Here is a 10,630-nt window from a genome sequence, read left to right on the forward strand (position 1 = left end):
TAAAACAGAGGATGATGTAGGAAATCTGATAGGAGAATTCTGCATATAAGTCTTTAGGGGGGACTGTAAGATTCTTAGAGGGTCTTGCAAGGTATGGACCTTATTATAGCCAAAGTGAACCTGTGTTTCAGTCAAAGATTATGTGCAGAGTTCTCTTGCTATACAGATTCTAGAAGGCCAGGCAGAGAGTGGAATAGAAGAGAGAACATTACAGGGAATAGTAAAAGGTCAGAACGCAGCATTATCTATGGGATGTGCAGACTAGCTGTCTGAGCCTGGGATGCCCAGGGCCATACAATGCCAAACAATGCCTGGTGTTTCTAAACACCAGTTTCTGAGTATTTAGGGTACAGGGCATCGGCTTCGCACTTGCGCACTAGACGGATGTCAATCACAGAGTTCTGGATGTCAATCACAGAGTTCTATAGGCCAATAGCAAGCGTTTAATAGGGGTGACATCTGGAACTCGCCCATATCCCACCTTCGGGGGCGTGTGGTTAGTTAACACTTGTGGGTCTGGAGGTTTGTCCATATATAAGGTATATGCGTCCAGGTCTGGAGCTAGCGCGCTCATATTAATCAGCTTTGCTCAATATCCGTATTATTACTTGCTGATGTTTGCTTTGCTTCATATGTTTTTCAATATAAGTTTGTAACCAAGATTATACCGAGTATCCCGGTTGGATACAATAAAGATTCTCTTAACTGCTCTGGCGACCAATTCTGTGAAAGTCTGCTAACGGCTGTATATTTTCCGAAGGTGATAAGGACCAGCACTAAGGCTGTCAGGTAGTCACACACAGGGACTAAATATTGGATTATTACATACTGTAACAAAATATAAAATCTGCTACACAAAAATGCTCCAAAAAATGCTAGGCATGTTTAGAAAATCTCTCTAAACATGCCTAGAATCGCTCTGAAAACGGCTTCATAAACCGCTAGCGTTTGCGGATCCGCTAGCCGATTTTGGTGTGCGGTGTGCACTGGCCTCCGGAGTTCTTCATGTCACTCAAACAAGTGCACTGGAGTATCAATTTTGTATTATTCCTTTACTAACTGTTTAATGTCAAAGAAAAACTGTATATTCATAAATACAAATATTGCAAAACAGACACTTGTAAAAATTAATAATAATAATAGTAATAATTATCAAACATATACTTATCTTATAATGGACCACATTCCTTTTGGGCTTTAGACAACAAAAACTGGTTCAATAACAGCTTTTTTTCTTTCCATTATAATTAATAACTAAAACAGTGATTATTTGTCTTAACCATCAAAGAGCATGTTAGCATGCAGTTGTCTATAAAATGAAATATTTTTATGAAAGTGATTATTGAGGATTAAGCACGAAAAAGGATTAGTTTGATTTATTCAGATAATAATTGCATAACTATGAACTATATCAAGAGACCACTGTAAATTTAGTAAGATTGTGTAATGATGTTCACAGCATAATTTTGCATTGCTCTGTACAAATGCTCATTGGTAAAGAAAATTACACTCATAAAAGTAACCATTTTATGCAACTGGCACCATAAGGAATCTAAAGATGGTTGAAATGACTTTTCTCTCAAATGGACCTAGCACAAAATATTTCCTGGAAGCAATGTTCTGTATAGTTTCCATGCGTATCTACATAAAGGCAGTTTTTTATCATTCCTTTAATGCCCTAATGAAAATAAATGTGAAAATATATGGCATTCAGTCATCCAAGTCAATTTTGAGATAAAACAAAATCTTAACATAGTACACACTTTTGTTATTTAACATTATATTGCCAGTGTACACTGCATGGAAATACATATAATTTAGTACTTAATATGCTACACAAACTTATGACCAGGAATAGCTACAATTATTGCAACTTTGTACACCTACCCACCTTCCTTTTCAGCTGTTTCTGTTCATCTTTTTAAAATTACACAATGTTTTGGAGAGAAAAGCATTAATTATAACAAACATTAAATAGTATAGTGTTGTTAGATGCATACAAAAAATATGTCCAGAAAACAGCACCACTGAAAAGTATGAACAATCTTTATTTCACATATATAATTACCTAATGATTAATAACATAATGACATATTAAACCACTAACAATAAGCAAATAGATCAAAATACACACCTGTATGGTCCCCAAAAGGGACCCCACCAGGGTGAAACCCAGGTTTCCCAGTGAATATATTAGCAAGTGCAGTGCATAAATAGCAATTGTTATTAAAGAAAAAAATACAGTGTATTAATCTGCAAAAAAAAAAGGTGCAAAACTGTGCAAACGTGCAATATGTTCCAATACGGTACCAAGGACAACAATCAAAATATACTAATTCACAAGTCTATAAATTGTGCAAAAATATACAAGAAATACAGAATTTAAGAGTGGAACAGCATATAGAGGGCAATAAAGGAAATCCTGTGCAAAGTGCACTAACAAGAGAGTGACAATAGTGACACTTAGCCCTGGTATGATAAGCAGGTAAAGTGCAAAAATCCAGCATGCAAGGTTCAGTGGGGCGGTAATAGAGGACCTAGCAGCCCATCATGCATCACAGCAATGACGCTGCTTTCAAAGAGCCTGAGTACCGGGCACTTGGACTCTTGAAAGCAGCGTTATTGCCGCATTTTCTGGAAATTTGTTCTGGGAAAAAAATAGGTTTATGTTCCCATAATAACACATTTGAATAAAATAAAACCACAAGCTATACAATCTGTATTAACCACTAGTTACCAGCACTACAATACATTTCAATCCTCGCTGCCACCAGTTTTGACAGAAGGACCCCAGTGCACATACATGCAGGCACCTGGGCTAATCACCCCAGGTGACAGAAATGGCATTAATCAGGGTGTTTAACAGAGGGCGAGAATGGTTAAGAGCTTCTGTTTGCTTTCCCTTTGCACAGCCTAGACCGCACATAGGAAGACTTCCTCTGACTTACAGTCCCAGCAGGAGTATAACTATAGAAAAGCAGCTCCTGTGACCGTATGCGGGCCCAGAACTGTGGAGAGACCCAAACTACTGACCTTGTCACTCTCTGATACTGGGGCATATCCTCCAGATGGTGGTCTTGTGGCAATGCTTGTTATGAGTGTGAAGATCATAATGGCCACCTAGTTTAACAATCTTTGCAGGATAGACCCCCAGGCTGTGAAGGTCATCAAGGAAAGGAAAAATAAGAGGTGTGAGCATTGGGGACCCAATCAAATTTTTTTTTTGGGGGGGGGGGGGGGGGCGTGGGGAGGGGTAACATTTGTAATCATGCCACTGTGTGATGACTTGATTACAGAGACAGGATGCGGTACGTGGCAAGATTATAAAAAGTTCTGCTTGGTGTAGTCTTATTCACAATGGCATTGTCATTTTGAGGTGATTGATTGTTGTCGGTTATAGCCATGCTCGGGAGGAAGAATTCTGTGTTGCCTTTCCAGTGATGCTGCTGAGGAATGTACAATGGTACCATTGATTGGTGTGAGTCTCTGTTCCAGCTTCCAGTTCCAATGTGTAAATTGTGGCATCTTTCGTCTTGAAGCACAATTTTTTTCATCATACCAAATTTTTATTGAGTATTAATAAAGGTTGAACATACATAGAAAGATAGTCTACACCAGATCAGTATACAAAGGTTTACACAAATATAAAATACAAAACCTTAGTACAAATGAAACACTATGAGTAGAGTCTGACAAGATAGCGATTTACTACTAAGAGGAGGTGAAACTGTAATATAATATTGAGAATAAAAACACTTTAAGATATTCTCATTCCAGGCATTCACAGTACCCATTAGGTAGCCAGGAGGAGGATAACTATATTTTAAAGATATTAATATATAATCTAGTGGAACCAGAGGCCAGAACGGACCCCCACTAGAATACTGATATGAACCATGAACTATGATTCAGAGAAGTCGTAATCTAGTTTGATACATAACCTTCATATGTCAAAATCGGAAAGGTGAATTAACTAACTCGTTAGGTCTAAACGCGAACATAAACAAAACAATGTAAGGCTCAGGTAATATTCATTATACTGTTAACTCCACACTATAGGGATATAGAAGTTAGAGTAATCGATTGTCAGTCTGGCTCTTATTTTTTGCTCTATAAGGATGTTGTTTTTCGTGTGTGTGTAAGGAGTAGATGAGGTCAGGGTCGGACTGGGACACTAAGGGCCCACCAAGGAAGTTTCAGCCTGGGCCCCCCCTCCCTGATCCCCGCCTCCTCCCCCCCCCCCCCAGATCCCCTCCTCCCCCCCCCATTTTGGGCTCACATACACATGTACTCTAGAAATTTTGCATGAGTTTATGGTAGGGAAAAGATCGTGAGCACTTCTGAGGACAGCCTCCAATAGGGATATGTCCACATGCGGCGCGCGCAGCGCACCGCAGCGAAAGTAAATGGGTGTCACCACGCACTGGAACATTGACGTGGTCACGATGAGTCATGGGCAGACTTAAAAAAAAACCAAACACAACATAAGTAGCGGTGTTATTCACAGAGATTAGGTCCGGCCAGATACATTTTAGATAAAATATTCAAGTAGTTACATGCCTCATGATAATTCATCAAGTAGTCAAATCGCAGCAGATTTTCCGACAAAATGCAATCAGGTTGGCGGCAGATACCCCCACAACATGCAATCAGGTTGGCGGCAGATACCCCCACAAAATGCAATCAGGTTGGCGGCAGATACCCCCACAAAATGCAATCAGATTGGCGGCAGATACCCCCCAAAATGCAATCAGGTTGGTGGCAGATACCCCCCCCCAAAAGTGGGCAGCAGTGACCAGAAAATCGTAATGTGGGCAGCAGACACCTGGAAATCGCAATGTGGGCAGCAGTGACCAGAAAATCGTAATGTGGGCAGCAGACACCTGAAAATCGTAATGTGGGCAGCAGACACCAGAAAATCGTAATGTGGGCAGCAGACACCTGAAAATCGTAATGTAGGCAGCAGAAACCTGAAAATCGTAATTTTCAGGTTTCTGGTAATTTCCAGTTTGTTGTTATCAGGTATAAGGCACTGAGTATTAGGTGGTATATAGGAGGGCATATTTCTGGGGGTATTTGCTCCTCGTGTATCAAAGACGGGTGAGTTCTGGTTTAAGTTTAAACTCTGGTTTACAGACTTTACAGATATATTTTTCTACCTGGGACCATAAGTGAGCCACTAGAGGGCATTGCCAGAACATGGGGAGATATGTGCCTGTAGTGGAGTTACATTTCCAACAGGTTGGGGAGTTGGAGGTAGAAAATGCAGCTAATTGTCTAGGTGTTCTGTACGATTTGTATAATATTTTCTTTGAAATTTTCCAATGGAAATTGCACCAAGAGATTTTTAATATGAGTCGGTTAGCTGCTATTAAGTTGTCAACAGAGATATCACTGCTAAGATCTGATGCCCATTAGAGATCGCCGGAACAGCACAGGCAAACGGTTCCCGGCGAACTTCCGGGGGTTCGCGATCGCGGAGAACCGCAAACTTTACCGGAAGTTAGGTTCGCCCCTGTAAATAGAGAAGGGACAGCTGCTACAGACTCTCTCATAGGGAACTTGTAGAAACAAAACAGAGGACACCAAGAGCCCAATAGTGCAATATTGTCTGGTAAGCTCAACATATAATGTAATGTCAAAGGTTCTTATACTCACAAAGGTGGGTTACCATCGGGTAACCACTTGACAGGCAGGTGGGGAGTATTAGTACCTGACCCCACTCAGGTATAAAAGTCGCTCTCTGTAGATAGGAAAATGGGGAAAGAACACCTCCACCAGGGGTGGACTTAATCGTGCTGTAATATGTATGAACAGAGGCGCCAAGCAGAGTAAAACAATGTTCTAAAAATGATAAAAAGAGGGAAGTCGAGGTGGACTTACCTCCCTCTGGTAGTGGACATATACTCAAATGCAGAGTAAAAAATATACAATTTATTCACAGCTCCATAAAATCACAACACGTTTCGCGGTCAACAATCCAGCTTCATCAGGCAGTACAGGAGCATATAAAACTGGTTCAGGTCCATAAAGCGTGTGAGGCGCTCACACGCTTTATGGACCTGTTCGTACATATGGCACCTCTCTTCGTACATCTCTCATAGTTAGATAAGTTAGGCTCTTGTATGCTTCTTAGCTTGCTCCTTGCTGATTCTTATTGCTAAAATAGCTCCCCACAACAGCTCGTTTGAGAACTAATCTTGTTCTTGTGATCTATTTTTTTTTTTGTGTCCCACTTACACTTGTGTTGCATAGATAGCCTTGATAATTCATACTGTGTGTGCCACTGCCAGGCCCAGCACATTCAGTGACTACTTGTGTGTGTGACAGGATCACATTACCCATCACTGCATATACCTACCTGTTGTTCATTGTGCACCCACCCACCTACGTGAGTGCATGCAGTGTCACTGTGCCTGTCTGCTACCTGTCTGTGTGTGACAGGTGCACATTGTAATACCCTGTACTTACTGCATATACCTACCTACCTGTTGTTCACAGTGCACCCACCTACCTACGTGAGTTGAGCGCACACAGTATCACTGACACTGTGCCTGTCTGCTACCTGTCTGTGTGTGACAGGTGCACATTGTAATACCCATTACTGCATATACTTACCTACCTACCTGTTGTTCACGGTGCACCCACTTACCTACGTGAGTTGAGTCACGCAGTGTCACTGTGCCTGTCTGCTACCTGTCTGTGTATGACAGGTGCACATTGTAATACCCATTACTGCATATACCTACCTGTTATGTTCAGTGCACCCACCTACCTACATGAGTGCATGCAGTGTGATATACCACTCCGTGCATACCTGTTAACTGCACCTGTGTGATGCACATTGTATTAGTCAAGTCAGTGCATACCTTTCACTTCATCCCACCCAATATGGACAAAACAAAAGGCAGAGGCAGGCCACCTGGCAGGTCTGTTCGAGGTTGCGCTGTTGTGATTTCGTGCAGCCCTCAACCAAAGTACAGTGTTCAGAAGACCCCCAATATTGTCAGGACGTAGTTGACTATTTAACACAGAACCCCTCATCTTTCTCAGCTTCCGCACGGAAGCATGACATATCTTCCTCCTCCTGCTCTGATTCTGGCACCCCACTTAACACTCAGTCTCCTGCCACCACCAAAGTACCATCACCCCAGGGCTCAGCGGTGTGGACATTTTTGTGTGTGTCTGCCTCAGATGAGAGCAATGCCATCTGTACTCTCTGCCACCGAAAATTGAGCCATGGAAAGACCAAGACCCACGTAGGGACAACTACCTTACGAAGGCACATGATTACAAAGCACAAACTGCAATGGGATGACCACCTGAGGACACAAAAGCAAAGCCACACACCACAGTGGAAGATAACAGGCCGCAATTTTTTCTCAAAAAAGGCGATACCTAAACTGTACCGTGATGTTGAAAGGCAAGTGGTGACATCTCTGGCTTACAGAGTTGGGCCAAGGGTCCATCTGACCATGGATACATGGTCTGCAAAGCACGCTCAGGCCTGCCCGAAGACTAAGTCAGTCCCCACACAGCATCTCTGCCCACTGGCCGGTTGACTGCCTTCTCCGCCACCACAAACAGGGTCCAGGACTCCAGGCGGATTCCCGCTATAATAGTTTTTCTGGTGAGTGTACATGCCTGCCTAATTTTTCTGGCGGCACTGCAGCTGCAACAACAAAACAAAAAGCATGTACATGTGCCAATTCCCCTTCGTGATCATTACCTTTCCACGGTTAAGGGGCTTGCGTATCACAATGAAGCAATGACCGGCGGCTATATGAGTGTGTCACTGTTCTGTCATTCAGCTACCTCAGCCCAGCGACCAGGGACGGTTTAAGGGGCCCTGGGACCCCAGGGCAAACTTAATCTGTGGGGCCCTCCTTCCTCCCACAGTTTCCTCCTGATCACTAATCTATCTATATATATAATAGAGTAAGTGCCTCAACCTTCAAGCAAGAAGAAGAAGTAGCGCCCTGCCCCCAGGGCCGGTCCAAGCAAGAAGAAGGGGCTGGTCCAAGCAAGAAGAAGAAGTAGTGTCATATCAAACCAAGGGCAAAGAGGGATAATTTGCATATTCAGTAGCAGTGCATTGTGGGTAACCACAAATGTTCACTTATTGCTGAATTATTGCATATTTCCTTCTGTTTTAAGAAGGACAATTACACCAAGCTTTGCTTTTTTTAGTAGGAGGTCTTTTTGGTCTCTTTTATCCTCCTATACATTCTTAGTGGTTTGGGTCACCCTGAGCTGCTTTGTTAAATGTTGTACTGGTCCAAGCCCTATCTCATACAGCCTTATCGATCTCTGCTATGTACTGATGAGAACCAAATGGCTGACATAGGCTGTCACATGTAGGTTTGATATGACTTTGTACAACTTAAAGCTATAGGCTTGCTTGATTTTCCAAGGGTGAAAAGGAATAATTTGCATATTTAGTAGCGGTGCATTGTGGGTAATCACAAATGTTCACTTATAGCTGAATTATTGCAGATTTACTTCTGTTTCAAGAAGGCAAATTGCACTAAGCTTTGATTTTTTTAGTAGAAGTTTTTTTTGGTCCCTTTTATCCACCTATACATTCCGAGTGGTTTGGGTCACCCGGAGCTGCTTGGGTACGGTACTCTGTTGTACTGGTCCAAGCCCTATCTCATACAGCCATACCAATCCTTGCCATGTACAGATGAGCACCAAAAGTCTGAAACAGGCTGTCACATGTGAGTTTGATATGGCTGTGTAAAATTTAAAGCTATAGGCTTGCTATACACCAGTGGTTCTGGATGCTTGCTTGGCTTACTAAGGGTGAAAAGGAATTATTTGCATATTTAGTAGCAGTGCATTGTGGGTAACCACAAATGTTCACTTATAGCTGAATTATTGCATATTTCCTTCTGTTTGAGGAAGGCAAGTTACACCAAGCTTTGCTTTTTTTAGTAGGAGGTTTTTTTGGTCCCTTTTATCCCCCTATACATTCCAAGTGGTTTGGGTCACCCTGAGCTGCTTGGTTACTCTGTTGTACTGGTCCAAGCCCTATCTCATACAGCTGTATCAATCCCTGCTATGTACTGATGAGGACCAAAAGTCTGAAACAGGCTGTCTACATGTGGGTTTGACATGACTGTGTAAAATTAAAAGCTATATGCTTGCTATACACCAGCGGCTATGGATGCGTGCTTGGCTTACCAAGGGGGAAAAGGGGTAACTTGCATATTTAGTAGCAGTGTATTGTGGGTAACCACAAATGTTCACTTATAGCTGAATTATTGCAGATTTCCTTCTGTTTTAAAAAGGCAAATTACACCAATACAGTGTGCGGCATTGCAGGAAGTGGTGACAGTGGAACGCACGATGGAACACGGAAGAGGTGAGTCATCCCCGCCCGCTGCCTCTTACTAATAATGGCAGCTGCTGAGGGAGAGCACACATGGGGGACCCAGGTGAGGGGGGGGGGAGTGCACATGGGCGACCCAGGTGAGGGGGAGTTCCTGCTGAGCTTAAGCTGGAGGTAGAGCACACATCGGGGACCCAGTTGAGGGAGGGTCCAACCCCCCTCCCCACCGCTGTGCCCAATATCCCCTTCCTGCCCTCTACCCTCTTATGCGGCGTATGCTACGCTGCGGGTCGGCTAGTAATAATAATTTCCCTCACCAGGATTGCACTTTTATTTAGCTTTCCTGTATGAAAAGAAGACACCCAGCACTAGGGGAAGGAGGGAAACAAAGGTGAATGAGGGAGGGCTGGTGCACACCAAGAGTGCTTCTGAGTGTTTTTCAAATCGACAGTGATTTGAAAAGCGCTTGGCTAATGTTACCTTACGACGGTTTTCTCACAGCAGGCAGCAGCATTGTGATTTTTTTCAAAATCACAAACACACAGCATATAGTATGTTTTTGAGCGATTCATTCAAAAATCGCTCTGAAAAAAAATCGCTTCACAAAATCGCACTCACAAATTGCTAGCGATTGCTATTGTGATTTTGGCGTGCACAAGCCCGGAGAGAGAAGGAGTGGAGAGAAATTGAGAATAGCCTGAGATGGAGCAGAGAGCTTATCTGTATTGCAGTCCCACATCACACAGAGGCTATTTGCCTGTAATAGGACTCCTGTCCCTGCCAGTCTCTCACACAAGTCAGAAAGTAGCACTGTCAAAAACTTTTCAACTTGTTTAACACCTTATCCACACATGCAGTCATTATAACAATGGGGAGAGACCAGACAGATATTTTCCTACAGACCTTCCATGCAAGCTCTGCATCATGCTGTGTATATTTACCAGCTTGCCTGCCCTGGAATTGCACTTTTATCAGCTAGCGAAGTGTTTCACATTGCCTTACAACAACAAACCTGAATACACCAGGCACTGGACTGACCCTAAATCACTGAATAAAAGTCAGCCTGGGGGGAGATTTCCCCCCTTCCCCCAGCACTAGAGAAAGGGGGAAAACAAGGATGAATGAGGGAGAGATGAGGAGTGGAGAGCTTGAGATAGGGCTGGTGCACACCAGAGCAGTTCTGTTTTTTAAAACACTTGCAGGGGGAAACCGCTTGGCTAATGAAAGTGAATGGGATGGTGCACACCAGAGCGGCTCGTTTTTTCCACAAACGCAGACTTGGGGGCTGCAGCATTT

This window comes from Hyperolius riggenbachi, chromosome 5 (assembly GCF_040937935.1).
Source record: "Hyperolius riggenbachi isolate aHypRig1 chromosome 5, aHypRig1.pri, whole genome shotgun sequence".
Classification (NCBI taxonomy): Eukaryota; Metazoa; Chordata; class Amphibia; order Anura; family Hyperoliidae; genus Hyperolius; species Hyperolius riggenbachi.